At 45.4% G+C, this 19,710-nt stretch overlaps 1 protein-coding gene across 1 annotated transcript in view; it reads right to left on the reverse strand.

Annotated features, from left to right (window-relative positions):
• The window catches only part of moto (minamoto), an 88,473-nt gene that overhangs the window by 46,813 nt on the left and 21,950 nt on the right, over positions 1-19,710 (reverse strand). The window contains exon 10 of the mRNA XM_061303840.1: positions 8,817-8,967. The gene's annotated coding sequence lies outside the window, so the exon portion shown is untranslated. The remainder of the gene's footprint in view (positions 1-8,816; positions 8,968-19,710) is intronic.

Raw genomic sequence — 19,710 nt, forward strand, 5'->3', positions numbered from 1 at the left:
CTTCAGCACAACCTCCTTGTGACATATTGACAAATAATCCAATGAGGTCACCAAGCAAGTGTCAGAATTATGGTCTATCTCAGTAAAGCATACAACATATCCTCTTATTTAATATCTACTGCGATATGTTCCAGCTCACCAATGAGGATAAGAGCTTTAGGAAATGGATAGATGGAAATCGTTCAAATGAAAAGCTCCTAATAAACGCCAGCCAGAACATTTCCTTGGCATTATGTGTTGACCCGTGCATAACTCCCCCCCCCCAACCCAGACATTAGCCCATAATGTAGCGTTCGTCTCCTTTCACCGGGGTGGGATAAGGACCACGCTGGAGTGAACATCACATTGCTTTTAGGGAGTTAAAGAGCCTCCCATGGTCTGATAAAAGGTCTTTCCTCGTAAACATCCAAGGGGGTGTGGGGGGTGGTGGGGTGTTGGGTGGACGTGAAGCGAGAGTGAAGCAGAAATACTGTGAATCTGAAATCCGTTGGAATGGTTTCGCTTGGAGTGTGTCATGCTAATGAGTTTAGCGCGGGTGTGAAAAAGTCCATGCTTTTCCGTCACGTAGAAGAGGACGGGAGCAGGACCTGGCGTCTGTTGAACGTGCCTGCGGATGCGAGCTGCGCCTCATGTCATTAGCCCGCCAATTAGGAACTCGGCAGCTAACAGACAACCAGCCCGCACAATACCTCAACCGACTCGTTCTCGACCACTTTTAAGAGTGGCAGACTGCCACCATTACAACCGGCAGAAAGTTGGAAGTGGAGGCAAAGGAGGGATTTGCGAGAGCGCATGTTCCCCCCCCAGCCAATAACCTCGTTTCACTCTGACTGAAAGCCAACGCGAGACACTGCACACGGGCGTGCCTGACCTCCGATTTTCAGCTCTAAAAACTACGGAACCTCCAATGTTGAACAAATATCTAATCAACTTTAGAGCCAGTTGTCTGGAAATTCTGGAAAGATATAAAACAGGAAGTAACGTTTCGGACATAATTGAGACCTATTGTTAAATATTTCATTTGCAGAATGTTAGAGTGGTACTCACGCTAACTTATTTTTGCAAGAACCACACAGGAAACAGACAGTATGCCCTTTTTAAGCACTTGCAAGTGGAGAGTCATTCGTCGCTGTGCGTACAGCGATGATCGAATGAGGTCTGACTTTGGATTCTTGCAAGAGTATTTATCGAGAGAAAGCAGGGTGGAGGTGACTTTGGACATGTTTGGTGGTCACCTCAGCAACAGGTTAATCAGTGCGGAGGGTCCCAGCTCATTGTTTTACAAGGTCGTGGAAACAGAAACTAGTGGAGCATTTTAGATGACTAACTAAGCAAGAATGTTTCGACACCATTTGGAAAGTTTCAACAACTGAATGGTTAAACCTTTCAGAGTCAAGGAAAGTTTAAACAAAGTTAATACTTCTAGTCTACATTCCAACATAATCATACGATCAAGATAATCTGTAAACCCTAACTGTATCTACGTGTTGAGATTGTGACTAAGTGTTAAATGCCAAGCAAATGTTTCAAGTCAATCTCCAAGGCAACGGCGCTTCTACCATCTGCTGCCGACGACAACGCAGAAGACAGAAATAGTGCTCAAAAAGTGCCCGGCTGATCTTTCGTCGCGCGTCGGTGACGGTTAGCATCGCTATCGAACGGCGTGGGAGAAATGATGGATAACCGCCGCATTAGCTCAGGGGGGGCAATAAACCTAAGACGAGCGCGGTCCGACTAAATACAGACGGTGCTGTAAATAACAAATGTGAGTAGGTGGGTTGCAAAAGTAAATACATAAGCGTCCATTTGACCCGTAGCGCTCAGATACCACCCGGGGATTTTAAGAGGACCCCCAGGTGACCCCTGAACTGAAGTAAAAACAGCCAAACTTTTACAGGCGGAGACAGGGTTGGGGGGGGGGGGGTTGATGGCGTCAGTCGACCCTTTAATTGGATGCAAGTGACATTTGCAGAGCGCCAGTGTCAGCGCGGAGGCTGTCGCGAAGACGCGCCGCCGACTCAGGAGACGCCGCGTTCCTCCTCGGTACACAGTCACGCTCGAGCGCACAAAAAAAAAAAAAAAACACGGGCGCACACACATAAACAAGTTTCATCTAATGGCCAACTTGTGGATCCAAATCAACATGTGTGAACTGCCTCCTGGATTGCAAAATCCTTCTTGACTGTGACACCGCTGTCACCGAAGCTAATGACTCAATTAAAACGAGTGTTCGATGATTGACTTCCAAAAAAATGATTTTTGAAGATAAAATGTTCTTCTACAGATGGGAAATAATACAAACAATATAGTTCCAGGCTCAAATTGTCCCTACCATCATAATCATTTCTAATTGTGCATATTTTTGATCACCTGCCATTCAATCATTATGAAATATATCATGCCTATTGTATACGGCTATGGTTATTGTCATCAAGCAACACTGTGTGACTTGCGTGAATGTGTGTGTGTGCAGCTGAGGCTGTATGATTAGATCAAGAGTGCACAGCAGCTGCAAGTGACACTTGGATCTAATAAAGCTCAGCGCAGAGGCTCAGTGTGTTTTCTTCAGGCACGCGGTGTAGCAGGGTGTGTATAATACCTTTTCTACCAACGCCAAATGCCGGCGCGCTGTGATCCCTCATCACCCCGAATAGCATTTTCAGCCATGGGGAAAAAGTGGAGTGGTAATAGTGACTTAAGTCATGGTCCAGCTGTTTTTTTTATTTCAAACAACCGCATTACCTCTGTTACTTCAAGCTAGCATACAATGATAAACGCTATAGGCAGACAGGCTAACAATTAGCATCCACAGTGTGTAGCGGTGTTACGATGGAAGCAGAGAATATTCAAACACAAACAACGAAGCAACACATGTAGACCTATAACAACTGAGACGAATTTGCTTGGTCCTCTGCGAAGATCAACAAATATTACTGCCGTACCGACAAGCCAAGAGGATTTTTCTACTTTAGGTTTTCTATTGAGTTTGAATTTTTTTACAGTTATAGTTTTCACTTGCAACTAAACAACAGTTTAACTTTGCATTTGTGCAGCGATAAAAGCAAATATACTTCTTTCCACAATATCTATTTGGTTGGTGTCCAGTTTTTTTCCTGGCTCTGTGCTCTCAAGGACGCTTTGACATGGCAAATAGAGACATCGCCATTGTCCTCATTGCATCACCCCTCCTCTTCCCTCTCTCCCCACCCTTTGTTGTTGTCCGCTACTGATTATCAATACAACACCTCCAATACCAGCACGCCTCCTCGAAGCTACTTGCTTTTGACACTCGTAGACGGCAAATCATTTAGGATCAAAAGGAAGGCGGATGTGCTTCTGTGCCAACAACATACTGAAGATAACTGAAGATGGAGAAATTAGGAAGCTTGAGATTAAAAAAAAAATGCGTATAGACTTTTCCGTCATCAAAAAGCATTCCGCCACGGGCTCTGATGTTGTACTTTGAACTTTGGTGACACCATTTGGCTGGCAACCACTCTAAGGTATACGCCGCCTTTTGCGCTAAGTCATCCGAGATAGACTTCATCTCACCCAAGTCCCTAATGAGGACAAGCACTTCGCAAAATGGATTGACAGATTTTCTAGCATGGAGCGAGGCAGACAACGGCTGACAAACAGCATTTTTCTCACCCGCAAGATGGACGGACGGGAGGCTTCCTGACATTTACTCAAGGCGGAGTTGATCCCGAAAATTGACATGTCACGACGGCTCATTGTCACTCGTCGCAGGACTATTTTTAAGTCACACGCATCAATGATAGATTTTCAAAAGTTGGACGGAACAAGTCACAAGTTACGTTTGACAAAAAATATCATATAAAACAGCTAGAACCATGTAGCTTCATTTCCTGTAATAGCATATCAACTGGATACCTCCTGAAGAGGTATTCTCCTGCAGGTAGGAGTTGATCTGCACCCAGAGAAAAGTGCATCCTCTCCACAAGGCCCTGTGACATGGACAACTGCTGAAGGGCTGTCCCCAACAATCACATCTTCCCAAAGAAGGCCCAGGCCCGGGAAGTGAACAGCCACAAAGGGCAAGCGCCTAGAAATAATTACCAAGCCTGTAGAGATCCCCCCCGCCCGACAAGTACGGTAGCCATGAGTGATCATCATCAAGGCGTCGGGAGGAACTGGAATAAATATACCAGTGGGCTGATTTCAGAATGAAATAGACATCATGTTTCTCTGCAGCCATGGGTTGCTCCTCGGGAGAGTTGTTTTGAAGCCCTAACAACTAGAGGGGAGGAAAACTTGTGTGGGGGGGAAAAAAAAACCTCATCTATTTACCATGACACAATCTCTATAGCCCCCCCCCCCCCCCCCCCCCCCAGTAGACACACACATCCCCTTCAATAACCTCCCGTCTGGTGTTTGCCAATGGACACTTATCATTGATGCGCACAACATCTTTTCCTGCATCGCCATCGATCCCCTTATTGAAACAAGCCTCATTTGCAGTCTCCTCCTTGACATTTTTTCTCGGCTCTCCTGTCTTTTCTTTTCCAAACTCTTGACAGGCTGTGCAGATTTTGGCAGTTTGCTGTCCCCCCCCCCCTTCCCTAATCCTTCGGCAGACTTGCCTCCTTCACAAATTTACACGGATTTTCGGAGAAAATGCAGTCAGGCGCCGCAAGGCTGCAGACGCGATGTTGGCGTGCGATATGCAGTTTCCAAACTGGTAGTTAAAAACAAAAGTCACAAGGGGGGGGGGGGCTTGCAGGTGCAGCAGCGGCAATTAAAACGACAAACATCGAGCGAAAATCGTTGCCACATCTTGAATATCTATGTCGGAAAATGTGGCAGAAAACATAAAGGGGTAAATCAACTGCACAAACGTCTATACGGCCCCTGAACGGATCACTAAGCAGCCGAGCTTGCATGCACCCGTGTTATTTAGACAGGAAGGGGCGCCGTGGAACGCAACACTGAAGGTGGAAAGGGAAGGGGTGGGGGGCGGGAACAAAAGAAAACACAAGGAGTAAAAGAAGCGGCAGTAAATGATAAGAATGCCCTTAGATCAGATATTCTTAAATGTCACCGAGCCGAAGTCTGTCGATAGCGCTGAATGGAATCTAGAAAGAACCGATCACGGTGCATTCAGTACGACGGACCCCCGGGTGCTTATTCCCTAACCATGACATTAAAGGCACTGTGTAAGCCCCACTTTCCACTTGTCTTTGCATGTGTAAACCCGGATTCTTACTTTCAGTTGTCGCATGTGGAATCCCCATTTTTCCAATGGTGTGTAACGCCCAGTTTCAGGTGTCACATGACTAACCGCCAGTCTTCACATGTACATCGTCCTCAATTCCTATCCTCGATTTTTGAGACTCTTCTATAAAAACATGGAATCTGTGAAGCGCATTAACTTTTTAAAGCAACACGCCACAGCGTTATGTATCGTCTTCTACGTGAAGGCACGCTAGTCAAAGGGGCTACGGATGCATCGGAACTCCACAATCCTTTTTGTGTAAAATGGCGATCAAATATACAGTGAGAGAATGCATGCATCACATACGCCTTTTGATTTCGACAACTTTCTTCCAAGAAGAAGCAGCCGATAATGCGGTGTGTCGCTTTTATGAAGGCCTCTCACAACGGGTCTTAGTAGGAGATTTCGGCTTCACGCTTCCCTTGCCGCAGTCTCGCTAAATCGGCTTTCTGCGACCGCGGCGGTCATTAGCCTTGGCCTCCGGGTGGTAATCCCCTACTTTTCTGACTCTAATGGAGGCAGGAAGGGTAGAGGCGGTACTTCCGTGACGGATTTGGCCGCTGGCAGTCCAAAACAAAAAAGCCAAACCCAGGAACCAACAGGTTAGGACTCATTTGGATTGGTCCAGATTAAGACACAATTCAGTTGGCATGCAAATTAAAAACCAAAGACAACCCATGTAGTATGGGTATGAAGGAAAGACAGCTGTCCAAGATGCTGAGAAAGGCAATAATCAATACGAGACGCTAATCCAATCGAAAGTAAATCAAATCCAACACATGGCTGCAATTTTATTTGCCGCCAAGTCTCCAGTTTATGAAACGTCCGGCATAACAATGGCGGGCTGCACACAAGGGGAGCGGTCAAGGTTCATTGCCTTGCTCTATCAAACCCAATTGCTTGAACTCAGGACGAGTGAGAGCTGAAAGGGAGCCAATACGTGACGAAGCTTCCCGCCGCCACGCTGCTTCCGAGCGCAGAGTGCAGTGCATCTGTCTTGCCAGCAGGAACCCGTATTTAGGAAGGATGAGTTAAGCGGCAGCGTGTTTGCATATGAATCGGAGACACACTTAGGCGGACCGCGGAATGAAATTGACTGATCATATGGGTAACTGGCAAGGCTGAACAATCCAAATTTCCGCATTGATTTGTATCGTAAAATATCTTTTGGTGTGCCGGTCTGGATTTCGCCGTGAGGTATTAGCATTAGCGGATTGCACACTGTAAACAAAAGTGGGCCACAAACGTGTCGACCCAAGTGCTCCCGAGTGAGAGCGATTGTGTAAGGTTTGGATTTGTCTGTAGAATAATTTGATCTATGACGGTGCCGCTTTCATAACAGCTCCAGCCACATTTGGGAGAGTCGGGCTGATGGATGGCTGTGATATGCGGCCCAGTCGTATATTTCTCTGCGGAGCGTCTCGGCGCAAAGCAAGTTGACTAGACAACACAAGGACGCGGTTTTGTTCGGTTCTTCGCTCCGTTTGGGGTCCTTGCGAAGTTCAGTGTTACGCATAATATCGGTGTTGCGTCTCGGAAGAATCATTGCGGTCTCCTCTGGAAGGTCACTCGAGTAACCGACGGGACGTTGTCACGCTGGGGTACAAGCTAATTCGGTGGCAATAAATTCGACAAGACGTTTGGAAAGTCAGTATATTTCATAACTATGTCTTGGAAGCCGGATTTAAACGCTCATTTGAAATCCTGGTCTGAAAGCCTAAATTTACATTTCCACTTAGCGATATCTTTAATTTATGCAATTTGCGAGATAATGAGGGTAAAAAAATGACTTGGTCACAGCGGCGGGGAAACAGAAGGAGGCAAACAGATGTCTTATTTATTGCCCAGAATTGTCATGTTTGGATGCTTATACAGCACTATATTGATCGCAAAAACTCTGTTGTCTTCCTATTTTATTCATTATTATTTTGTTTCCATTGTTCTTAGGCACATGGTATGTTTCCATCACATGGACTCGGCGAGAGATATCATTCTTGCAGGCTTACAAGGAAGCTTTTGTTGGATCTACTGAATATCACCATCTTGACATTATTGAACACTGTGAAGGTTATCTTGCGCAAAGACAAATAAATTCACGGAAAAGGCTCCAGACAGACCAAGGACAGGAAGTGGCGGTAGGTGGAGGATTTAGGTAACATGATTTGACCCGTCATCAATTTTAGGACTCGTCACATGACTTTGACTTGGCTGACATACATTTTCGGCACATTGATTTTGTCATTTTAAAAAGAACATCTGCTTTAACGGGAACTCGATTTGACTTGCTTAATTTTTTGCGACCCGACGGTGACCGCACTCGATCAATCGGCCGTATCGGCCCTGGGGGCTTCCGATTAATCAATCAGTTAAATACCCTCGCAAATCCATACAAGAGGAATCAATGAATCCCACCACCAAACATCTGATCGGAAAAGGCATCCGGGTTACTTTCGGTGCTCCCGGGAGGATAATGGAGCTCAGGTGGGATGTGTTTCAATGTGCGTCTCACTGAATATTCATGCCGAGGAGCCTGCTACGATGGAGGTGTTCAGTTATTCATTATGCTTCTGCAAAAAGAAACACACCCACTGCGATGGAATATTAATAGTCGCCATTAATAAAATATCCCCCCCCCTTAGCCCCACTGGATTAAGTCGACTTTCTTGACCATTACTCTAACAGGCATGTGACATCAGACCGCAGAAGAAAGTCAAAAAAGCTGGCGTTGTGTATTGCTGCATAAAAAAATTAATAAATAAAACTGCGCTTCCTTTTGGTGGGGAATTTTGCAAACTAGTTGAATAAGTGCAATGGAACTCTGTAAGCGTGTACTCGGGAAGGTTGAATGTTTAATTTAGAGCCGGCTGAAAGTAAGCTGACATTTCGCCTATTGTTAGCCGAGATGAGTACACGGGACATTGTCTGGCGGGAGAAAAAATAAAATAAAATGGAAATCAAGGCTGTAAAAAATTTACCCGATTTCCTCGTGTTGGTGAAACGCAACTTCAATACAGTAGACGACCCCCAGGGCCCCGTCGGCCACTGTACGCTCACCTTTGATTCGCCTCGAGGATGTTGTTGTGATGCAGTCATCTTCAGCAAGCGAGAGCGAGGGAGATGGAAAAAATAAATGAGCCATCCCGCCTTCGTCCTGACTCGTTCGCGACTGAGCGATCCCGTCACTCAACCGTATCTGTGGCCTCGGCTTTAATATGCAACAGCTAGCTAACAAGGCGCCTTTTTTGGGGGGGACTGCAGAGGATAGTTTTCGTTTTCTCCTTAATACTCTAGTTTTGTTTTAAATATATTTCCCGGTGCCTTTGAATAGAGCCCTACCGTGTTCATTATGGACATGATAAGACTATCATCGACATTGTAGTTCCAAATTCATATTAGCCATGTAAGCTAGTACATCTGTTTTTGTTGACACACTTTCATCTGACAGTTTTCAAGTTGAATAAATACAAGCAAACAGAGCGGGACACGCAGCGATGGCGACAGCGGTCACCCGGGGCGCCGCAAAACAGGCCGCTTGGAAGTAAGAGAGGAGTGGAAAAAGCCAGAGAAGAAGGTCAAGTACCTGCCACTTCTGTCAAACACGTCTCCGAGCAGCTGTCCTGCAGGGTGGCAGACCGCTTTCAAGGCTTTTTCATTTCAGAGGTGGCGGCTGATGTTTTTTTCCCCTCATAAAAGCGTGCCTCTGCTCGTAACTTCGGGAATTATCTTGGTCTCTGAAAGGGCAAAAGATATTTTTAATGTGGACAGAGTGGCTCATGTGAAATCAGAGGTCTTACCCTCACAGTGCGAGAACCTGCCTCTTCAATGTTTATGTACTTTACTGTTCCAATTTTTGCATACATGGAGAAATCTGCAAACTTGCTCACTTTTAGAAGTGATGAAAACATTTTGGCTCGATAACCGGAATCTGTAGTACTTCTCCAACTCTGATGCAAGTCTTACATTGTGAGTGTGCAAAAGGCTTGACTATCAGCAGGCTCACAGGCCCCACCTGGGGGTAGTGTGACTGCGCTCGACACAAAATCACATCGCTGGATCAGAAACAGACAGAGCGGAGACTTCCTGACAGAGGAAGATGGGAACACAATGAACTCAAATGGTGACAGACTTTCTCCAAGACAATTGGCTCTCGGAAATAGGATCCGTCATTTACCGTCCCAAGCCCAAGGGGGTAGGCGGAGCGGACCTTTGCTCCAGGGATGAATTTCCGCCGGCTTTGCGTCGGGACCACGTGTTATCGGAGTAGAGTTTCACATCGGGTCGTTCTTAGAGGTGGCTCCAGATTTTGATCCCGGACCCCAGCGCCATTTTCTCCTCCCTCGATGGTTTCGGAGGACATATGGTTGGAGCCAGCGGCACCTGGCAGCGCCTTCAAACCAGAATGCGGACTGAGATTGTCGGCAACAGGGGCTGGGCGTGAGAAGAAAGGCTACGGGTATCTCCAAAGGATGGTGAGGAATTCACAGGCTTGAAGGCAATGGCATCTTGGATTCTTTTTAGACAGATTTGGACTCAGAGAAATAACGACTAAGCACCATTGATAAAATATCGGGCAAAATCGTCAGCCCTTTGAAAAATGTTCACAAAAAATAATACCATGACCCGACGAGCCATCCTCGTAAATGTTCAGGCCATCTGTCTCTTCTAATCAAACTCTTAAACATACTTTTTCCTCAATGTTGCGATCTACTGCTTCATCCTCAAAGGTTAAACAAGACGGCAGCTATCATCCCCCCCTCCGGCTCGGTCGAGCAAACCGCGATGCCTCTCGACCGCGACGGATCGATACGCACAAAGTTTTGGAACGATTTACTCTTCTCCACTGATGCTGCACTAAGTGGCCTTTATTAGAAGGGTCTCCATCATCATGTTTCAATTTAGCCCGCTTCCAGTCTAACAGGTTCGGGTTGTCAATACGCCGTGACTGTATATAAAGCCTTGGCGGCGAGGGAGGCGGGATAAAATTGATGATCAATATACACACTCATAAATGTGCAGACAATATCCCCTCTTCTGCCATGCATCATCAGCATCATAGCCCGCTGTTTAAAATAGATTACAGTGTGTACGTGTCACAAGTGATGGATCGCGGTGGATTGGATCCATATTTGCACCAAGCGTTCGCTAATGAGCTAGGAGTGCGAGAAGAAATAGATAAACAGTAAGTCTGACAGTCCCAGACCATTCGCGTGATGCTCTTAAGGTGGATTGCAGAACCGCAAGGCGTTTTAAGGCCTAACACATATCCTCTTGGGTGGGATTATTTATAGTTGGTTATAGCAGAGGAGAAAAAAGAAAAAAAATAAAGAAAAATAATTCAAATAACTCATAATTAATAATAAAATAAATAGTAATATTTTAGGGCAAAAGCATGCGTGATGGCAAAACAGGAAATTAACAATCAGACCAGATTTTTAGGAGAGCGGGGTTTAACTCAGAGCCTCGGGCACACACTTCATTTGTTTTGACATGGCAAAATAAATAAATATAAAAAAATAATAATGAATTAAAAAAAGAAATACAATGAGTACAATGAGTGTGTTTTGGTTGCCATGACGTCGATCAGATTTTTTTCCCCAATCATTAAGAGGAAATGCATTTAATTGTTTCCACTTAATTGCATCCCACAGGTTCCTGACCGTAAGCTTCTTTGTGATCCTTTGTAGGATGTTGTATCCCTGAGCCCCCCACTACCCCCACTTCCAAAAAAAAAGTGGTCGGAAGCTCTTCTGTATCCCTCATTCGGGTGCTGCAAAACGCTTCACTTGTCACCGCAGAGCTCCTTTAATAAACGCCGCAAAGAAAAATGCCTGGCTTTGAGTGGCAGAGTGTGACTGTTTCAAACCGTCGGGATTCCGCCGTAATCCTACCCAAAGAGCGAGCGTAGCCCGACTTTAAAGTTGCAAGGGGGTGCGGGGGGACAAAGAGCAGAGAGGGGCAGAGTCCTGGGAAGCCATGCGGGCAATTGCTTGAGAAGGAATGACACCAGGGCTTTCTAACTTTGAAACGGAGGGACGTACGTTTTTAGCTCAGGACCTCTTCAAATAGAGCAAAATGTGGGTTAGATCTTCTGAGGAGGTGTGACACTTTGATGTGCCTAATGGGAAGCTGTATGAGTTGAAACAGGAAGTCGACAATAAGAGCAAGTTGCCACAACACTGGCTTGTTTCCTGATCATTCTCTCAATAATATTGGACGACAGCAATTTAATTTTATAATTTCTATTCCCCCCCCCCAACCTGTAACTGCAAACTTCCCTTCTAACTTTCCCTTTTGTCTTGCGTCTCCCCGTCAGCTGACAGCAGCGTTTGCGCTTCCACTGGAGACCTCTCGCCTGCTCACCGGATCCAAGTTGCCATGGAAAAGCCCTGAAAATGGGGCGAAAAACATTTGGGGGGTGGGAGGGGCGTCTGGAGGGAGGCGGCGAGCTTCTCAGGCCCAACCTGTCAAACCATCAAGATCTTTTGATGGCTGAGTGAAAAGGCGCGGCACTCGCCGCAAAGAGAAATACTGGGGAGGAGGGAACTAATCTGCTAGAGTCGAGATTTAAAAGTTTGCCATAAAATGCCAAGATCAAATAGCCAGACAGTGACTCGTTGATATATAATCGGAGAAAAATCGTCACGTCCGCCAGTGCGACAATCAACTGTCTATAATCGAGGCGTTAATTACCTCGGGAGAGCCGTTTGGATGATTAATGCCGGTCAGCGCTAGCGACGATTAAAGACGAGCTGGCACCGAAAAGCTGATGTATTAACGCGACAAATCAAAGTGCAATCGTTACAATCACAAGCGGCTACGGTCTCCCGACGAGTGATTGATGAAACAAAACCATGATACAGAAACGATGCGGGTGACGATCGTTCAAACGACCGACCACCTCGTCAACGACGTGTGAGAACTCTTTTGTTTGCCGATCATATCGTCTCGTGGCCGTTCGGATTTGGCGGTTATGGAGGTCACCGGTGGCCCGCCCGCAAGTGAGAAGACGTGCCATATGAAATATGTAAAGAGACGTCGATGAATAAGTCAATAGCTAAAAACGTTTGAAGCGTAAGTGACACACCAGCGGGGACGTGACGCTGACAGTCAAAGCTCACATTTACAGACGCGTTTCAAGTGGAACTGTCAGCGCAGGCCCCTGCTGAGGTTCTGGAGTCAAAACCACCTGTCTGGAATCAAACTTTATTTTACCCGATATGAGATAGCGACGCAAGCGAAGCGGAGCGATCGGCGAGATTCTCATTTTGCTTTGATAGAAGTCTGCCCGTTGTTCTCTTTGGAAGTGTCCCAAGCGTCGCTTCAGCCAGACAACTCCAAATTCTTGATCTCCGTGATTACATCATGTCTTTTTCCCTCGTCTATTGGAGCTCGAGACGCAGCTGCCGTCTAAATCTCGGCTTGGAAGCGACATGGCGTCGGGCCAGCGCCGCCGCCACCGGCGGACAAGAAACGTTGCACGATCTGGCTGACAGTGGCAGTGACAAAGAGCCTCCAAAATATTTTAGATTTTTATCATGAAGAATTAACTATCGTATTTTCCGCACTATGAGGCGCACATAAATACATCCAATTTTCTCAAAAGCCGACAGTGCGCCTTATAATCAGGTGCGCCTTATATATGGACCAATATTGAGCCACTACAGCAGGCGTGTCCAAAGTCCGGCCCGCGGGCAAATGTATATATCTTATATATGGACAAAGTTTTAAAATGGGCCATTCATTAAAGGTGCGCCTTATAATCCGGTGCGCCTTATATATGGACAAAGTTTTAAAATGGGCCATTCATTGAAGGTGCGCCTTATAGTGCAGAAAATACATTATTCGATCGGATTCGGAAAATGATTTTGAATTGGGTCTCGAGACAAGGTTGCGATTTCAATTATGTTTTCAGGTCCAGTTTAAATAAGTTTTAAAACTCAAGCCTATAGGATCTGATTTCAAGTTAAGGCTTTGAACTATAGTTAGGGAGAAAGCTGGGAGAATTTCATGACAAAGTCCAGCAGAGAGTAAAAAAGAAAAAAAAAGCCTGGAAGAGCGAGCGTGACCACGAGATGAAAGCCGAGCGAGATTGTGTACGTTTGGGTCCGGCAGGCTTGGCGTCACCATCCGCGCAACGGCGACCGAGCTCCGAGGCAACAACCGCGATAAGGCGGCCAAATCCCGACAAAGCGGGGGCCTGCGGGCATCATGTATGACGCTCTCGTGTCTTCATGTTATCTCTCCGGTACACGCGTGAGCATTCGCATGCGTGGCGGAGAGTGTGAGAAGCGAGTGTGTGAAGATTGCGATGTCAAGCCTACAGGCTGCCGACGATATAATCAATAACAACATCACTCTAGCTGATGGATGCTTGGCATGTTGTTATTATTACATGACAATGACAAAGGGGCATAAAATAATCAGCGCTGTTTGTTTTTTTCTTTATAGCCAACAGATCTCTCAGCTTCTGCATTCAGCTGAGGTGCAAACGTCAACTCGGTAGCCGTCCAAATGTTTTGTTATCAAGGACGCCAAGTGAGCAAAATGCTCATCGGGAGAATGTGTTTTATATATTTTTTTAAAATTGTCGATTTAACACGCACCTGGGTCCAATAGTCTTCTTTGAAAGAAGTTAAGAAAGCCCTCAACCGAGGCCTTTTTTTTTTTTTTTTTTGACAGTAATATATACAAGCAGGCTGGTTTGGAGTTTCAAGCTGTGGGTAAAGTTTCTAGTTGAGCTTTTTGAATTTAGGCTTACAAGTCAAGTTTATTTTGCAGAGGATAAAGAATATATGCTTCACAGTATAAAATACAGCTTGTTACATTGTACAAGTTGTTCCACCATTTGAGTTGGGTTATAGCATCGCAACTATCGATGCTAATGGCGTTTACGATTATGTAAGCTAGTAGGGGCAGAGTCCATTATTGAGTCCAAATCATTTGGTTGTTTTCTATCCACAACATGCAATTCTCTTTGTTTTATAATTAGTTTGACATTTAGCTTGAAACCTCCAAGAGATTTTTCTTCTGTGGTTTCACAAAGTTAAGTAGAAATGGGAAGAATGGTCGCCACATGCACGCAGACGATTAAAAAGGAGCCAAATCAAGAGGGTGTCTTTTAGATGGATTGCTTCATTGCAGTGTTGCGCCTTAAGAGACCCACGAGGCTGCTTCTCTAAAGCATTTGCACATTAGGAGGACAGACACAAGAAAACAATTTCCAGACATGAAAAAAAAAAGTTTTAGAAGTAAAGAACAAGAGTTACCTGTCCCATTTGACTTTGTACGGGACTTTTCCCTCGCTGCCGCAATGGCGTTAAAACGCGAAGGATGTCGCACGGCTACTGAAATATGACTCATTTACTTTTTGGAGAAAAAAAACCAACAACATCTGGGCGTTCTTAAGATAACGCCGACCATCTGTGTCGGCACGCAAGTCCCTAACTAGAGATTTGACTTCCAACGGTCGAGACGACGACGGGGTGGGGGGGGGCAACATTTAGCTTGGAAAAATATTTGCAGAGAGGCGGGAAAAGATGAGCAGTTTGGCCGTAACGTGACAAAAAAAACATCAAATCACTAAATAATTGCTGGAATCAAGTTAACACGTGATTCAATAAAATATTCATTCATAAAAGCTTCATTTGTTATTGCCACTATTTACTTGCAGATTCAAAATGTTTGGAAATTGTGGGAAATTTATTGTGGCACATTTGAGAACAAATTATTAGATTAACATAAAATTAAATTGGGAATAAATTCATTTTGGCTTGTTCTTACCTGTTAAGAAGGATTTCAAAAGAATTACATACAGCAGTTTGCGGTTGATTGAAAATGCATATTTTTTAATTGCTAGGAAAATAACCACCCAACCTTGGTGGTTGGTGGACAGCGTCTAAATCAAGATGCATTCCCCTGCTGAATGGAGCAGATCGAAAACATGGCGCCAGGTCAGCTTCAATTAGCCACACCGCACATCGATAAGTGTGCAACTCGCTCCAGTTATTAATTGATCATTTTCTAAACTGACATTCCTATGCACAATAAACGAAAAAAAAATGAAAGCAACACAACGGCATCAAGGAAATCAACAGTCAACAGCGTGTGCAGTTGTGTCCGTGTGGGTACAACGCTAATAAATTAAAGCAAAGCGTGAACTTTGCACAGACAAATCTCCTCACATCTGCCGCAAACAAACGCTCTAATAAAGGCGCATCTGCCCTCTTCCCATCTCCCGCCGTCACTTGCCACGTCCCGAAGCCGCTCGACGCCAATGACGGTGCCAATGTCACCTGAGCTGGCCGAGCCATTATGGCACAGGCGTTCTTAATAGCCACATAGATTAAAGTCCGGCGGAACAAGACGTCGACAGATTAAAAAAAAAAAAAAAAAACAGAAAGATAGGAAAGAGGATGATGAATTGCCTCCGATTGAGAGGCAATCATGCATGAATTACTTGGATGTGCTCGGGTGTAATAGCCAGTTTTCACTCACTCTCACGGAGATGCGGTTTAAGGCGAAGGGGTTGGGGAGGTAGAGGCAGGAGGAAAGGAATGTGGGGGCAAGGGTGGTAGGGGGGGGGGGGGGGGGGAGTCAGCTGGGTGGCGGGTAAAGAACGAAGCGGGTCGCAGCTGTCTACTCAATCACATCACCGTCAAGGGTATCGCCCTGACACCGTCTCCACTCTTTGCCCCGAGTCTCCGCCACAAATCTCCCAATAGACATTTGCTACTGTCAGACAGCATCCCCCCCGCCCATCCCTTCCACTGCCGCCCACCTCCGCCTCCACCCGTGAGGCCCCCCCAAGGCTCCGCAAGCACGTCTCAGAGGCCCAGCAGGATTGCGGCGAGAGCTCCGTGAGCGTCTTGATTATTCCAGATCCCGGCTAACAAGAATCTAGCATGTTCCACACGCCTTGTTTTCTTTGGTTCCGCTTTCTGCACGGAAGAAAGAAATATTCTTTGGACGGCAAGAAAAATGCCGAAGTTGAGATCGGTTGACGTAATGAATGGCGTGTGGCACTGGCGGCTTTTAAAAATAATAAAGTAACAACAACGTTTATTCACTCTATTCCAAAGAACTTCATTTGGAGGACGCGTTGAGGATCAACACGTCAGAATATCAGTTTCTCGGCGATTAAACCGAGCACCAGCTGCAGAATCGCAAACAGCCAGTAAGCTTGGCTGCTGTTCAGGCGAGCTACAGTTTGCGCTCGTCGCGGCGAGTGACTGGCGGGGCGGCCGTGGGCCTCGGGGCCGTCAGAACACTTGAGGGCCCGGGCATTGGTCTCCCTTCACGACATCGCTCTTCATCAGCATCACTGCTGCTTTGAAACGTGCCACCGCGGTCCCCCTCGAACCCCCCGCCCTTCCTCTTTTTATAGCCCAAGTGGTGTATTATTGCCAGCACAGCAGGGAGCCGGGGAGCAAAACAAACCCGGGCCACTTAACTCGATCGTATTCACAATGGCAAATTAGGCAGGAAAAAAAAAGTCGCCGCACATCCCTACGAAGGAGAATGAACGAGGGGGTTTTCCTCCGTGACTCATTACGGCGACGGTAATAAGCAGAGAAGCTGGAGCAATGGGCAAAATTGCGAGGGGATACGCTGGTTAATATTTACACTGCACTTTGTCACCTTCATATTCTATACGGCGCATCAGCGAGCCATGGAGGAGGATTAATAGTGCCGCTCCTCGCACCATTAATCCTTAAAGATGCTTCGGACAGACTCCCGCCTTCCGCCGGCGGGCTTTTTTCTTTATTCCGCGTCAACCTATGAACCTGATGAGCTTGCGGCACACAGACGCTCTCTCGGGCGGAGTTTCAAGTCAGAGTTCAAGTCCAGGAGGTCCTTTAAGGGAGCGGCACTGAAGAAGAAAAAAGGGAACTGGAAGGAAGATAAAGAGTCATTTGGTGTCGTTTAAGACGATTGGACAGAAGAGCTTGTCGGTAATTTAGCTTAAAAGCGTCAAGGCCGAGCATTCCGACCAGACGGCTCAGCAGGAATGCGACGCGGAGAAGGGCCCGAGAGCTTTTAGCATACACGCTGGGAGGCAAAGGTGACACCCTTGAGTACTTGTAAAGCGCAGAGCACGTTCGGTGACCCGGAGAGGACAAACTGGATTGTTGTCAGCGAGAGCTGTTCACTGCTGCGCCATTAACCTTGGTGAAAAGAAGCTAATGGGAGTGCTGTGTTACTTTTACGAATGTATTTCTCTGGAGGAGATACAAAAAAAAAAAAAAATCAAGTCACCCTTACAGGATGGAGAGGGGAACAAATTGTCGCTGCCAGAAAATATTGGTTTGGAAATCTATTAAATTCACAGAGAGATAGAAAAAAAAAATAGGAAATTCATTGGTTATAAAAACAAAAGTGTTACAAAGTTACAAAGCACTCCAATTATATATAAAATGCTGATCAAATTTCTACACTGGCAAAAAAAAGTAAGCAAAACAAAAGGAGATATCAGATAAGGGATTCCAAGGTCAAATCAATACATCCATCCCTTCAAAAAAAATAAAATTGCAGCAATTACTATTAAATAAATGAACGATGTCGGGGTGTCACAACTTTGTGCGGAAATGACAAATTGATCTCGTTTGTATTCCGTTTCGACCTTCGCAATCACAAGGGGCTCCGTGATTGTCCCGGTATTGTTTTTCTCTGGCGGGAGCGTATGGAGAGAAATAAGACTCATCACTCATCAGACTCATTAAGACTCGCAGCGTGAGCCCAAACTCGTCCCGGACCGCAGAGACGACACGATCCTTTTCATCCACAACAATATTAAACACGCTGAATGGAAACGGACAAATTAGTACTGAAACAACAACTTTAGGGCAAAAAGTCATCCATTCTTGATAGCACTTGCCCTAATTTGGCCGCAAGTGCGCTACAGTCTTGATCCGCCGATTTCCAGACAGTTTATTGCAGTTTATCATAATCATAATCAATTATGCAAGTCCCCAGTAAAGGTTATCTTGTCATAATAACAACAATTATGACAACGAAGGATGATGGTAAGAGTCTTGTTTTTGTTTACAATATTTTAATCAAAGTTGCATCCAGAAGTGACTATTATACTTTACTATATATTATATAACTTTGATTATACATTCGACTAATAATAATGTTGTGTTTTCAAATACTGCGGTAATTAAAGTTTTGCTTTTCCTTTATTTAAGATACATTTGGAGAACATTACAATTATTAATATTAATAGTTAATATTAATGTAGTCATTATCATTATTATTATTGTTGTTGTTAATAATAATAATAATATTAATTATTATACTGATGATGATGATGATTATTATTATCGTTAGTAGTTGTATGCTGGTGTTGTCAAATTATTTTACAAAAAACGATTTATTTTGCATTATTAAAACACTGTCAACCAAAGGCCGACATCAGCGGCCAAAGATTGATACACATCTTTTGGCAGTAATTCCATTGAGCTAAATGGGCCACATCAATAAAATCCCGTAGAGCTAGCTTCTCATCAACCAGAACAACAAACCACAAGACAAGACGGAGCGAGACAACAGCGCACCAAAATCTAAAAGGGGTCAACTTGTTAGCACGAGGAGACCCAAAAAAAAAAAAAAGCATGTCATCATGTGTACCAAACACATCCAACGCGTGTGTGCGGGCGCATGTGTCTGCGATATCAATATAAATGTGAAGTGCGGCGTGTCACGGTGGCCACTTCACAAAGAGATGGGGCGAGCCTTCCACGGAGGCGCCGGCGAGCAAAGAAAAACAAAAGCTATTGATATAAATGATGTGCCGACTGAGCAAGCCCCCCGGGCAGGGCGAGCGAAGGTCCGCTCGATACCAATTGATCGCGGGAGGCCCGCGCATTCATCTTAATTCTGACTAATTAAGGTAGCGGCTGACGAGGAGCGACGAGGTGAAGTGGTTGGGTGTGGGGTTAAGCGGGCCTAGTCGTCGGTCTTCGCGTCAGCGGGACCTCCCAGATTACAAAATAAAGCCCACGTGTTTCCGAGCGTGGAACAAGTGGCGAATTAAGAAAATCCGCTGCGGAAACAACAAGCGACGCCACATTAGCATCGGTGCCAAAACGAATTCCCGCCTCGTCAGCTTCAGATAGACATCAAAGCTTGTTAATTGGCAGCGTGGGGGAGGACAAAAAGTTGATCATAGAAAACAATCAAGAATGTGATTTCTTCACACGCTTGCTACTTTGGTCAGCCTTGAGCAAAGACGAAGATGCTGAGATTGAATCGATAAAGTTATGGAAAAAATCATCCGATACTTTTGTCTGTGCTTGTACGTCACTCGTGAAAAACCAGTGAAGGCCAAGGAGACAAGACCAAGAATCCAAAGCTAACATTTGTTATTGTCAGGGTGAGTTTGTGGCTTTCTCTGCGTGTCCCTGGACAATAAAGTATCAGCATTTCAGCAAAGTATTGATCGTACCTGTTGTAAATATTCGCCAGGATGGTTT

Source organism: Syngnathus typhle, linkage group LG17, assembly GCF_033458585.1.
Source record: "Syngnathus typhle isolate RoL2023-S1 ecotype Sweden linkage group LG17, RoL_Styp_1.0, whole genome shotgun sequence".
NCBI classification, from domain to species: Eukaryota; Metazoa; Chordata; class Actinopteri; order Syngnathiformes; family Syngnathidae; genus Syngnathus; species Syngnathus typhle.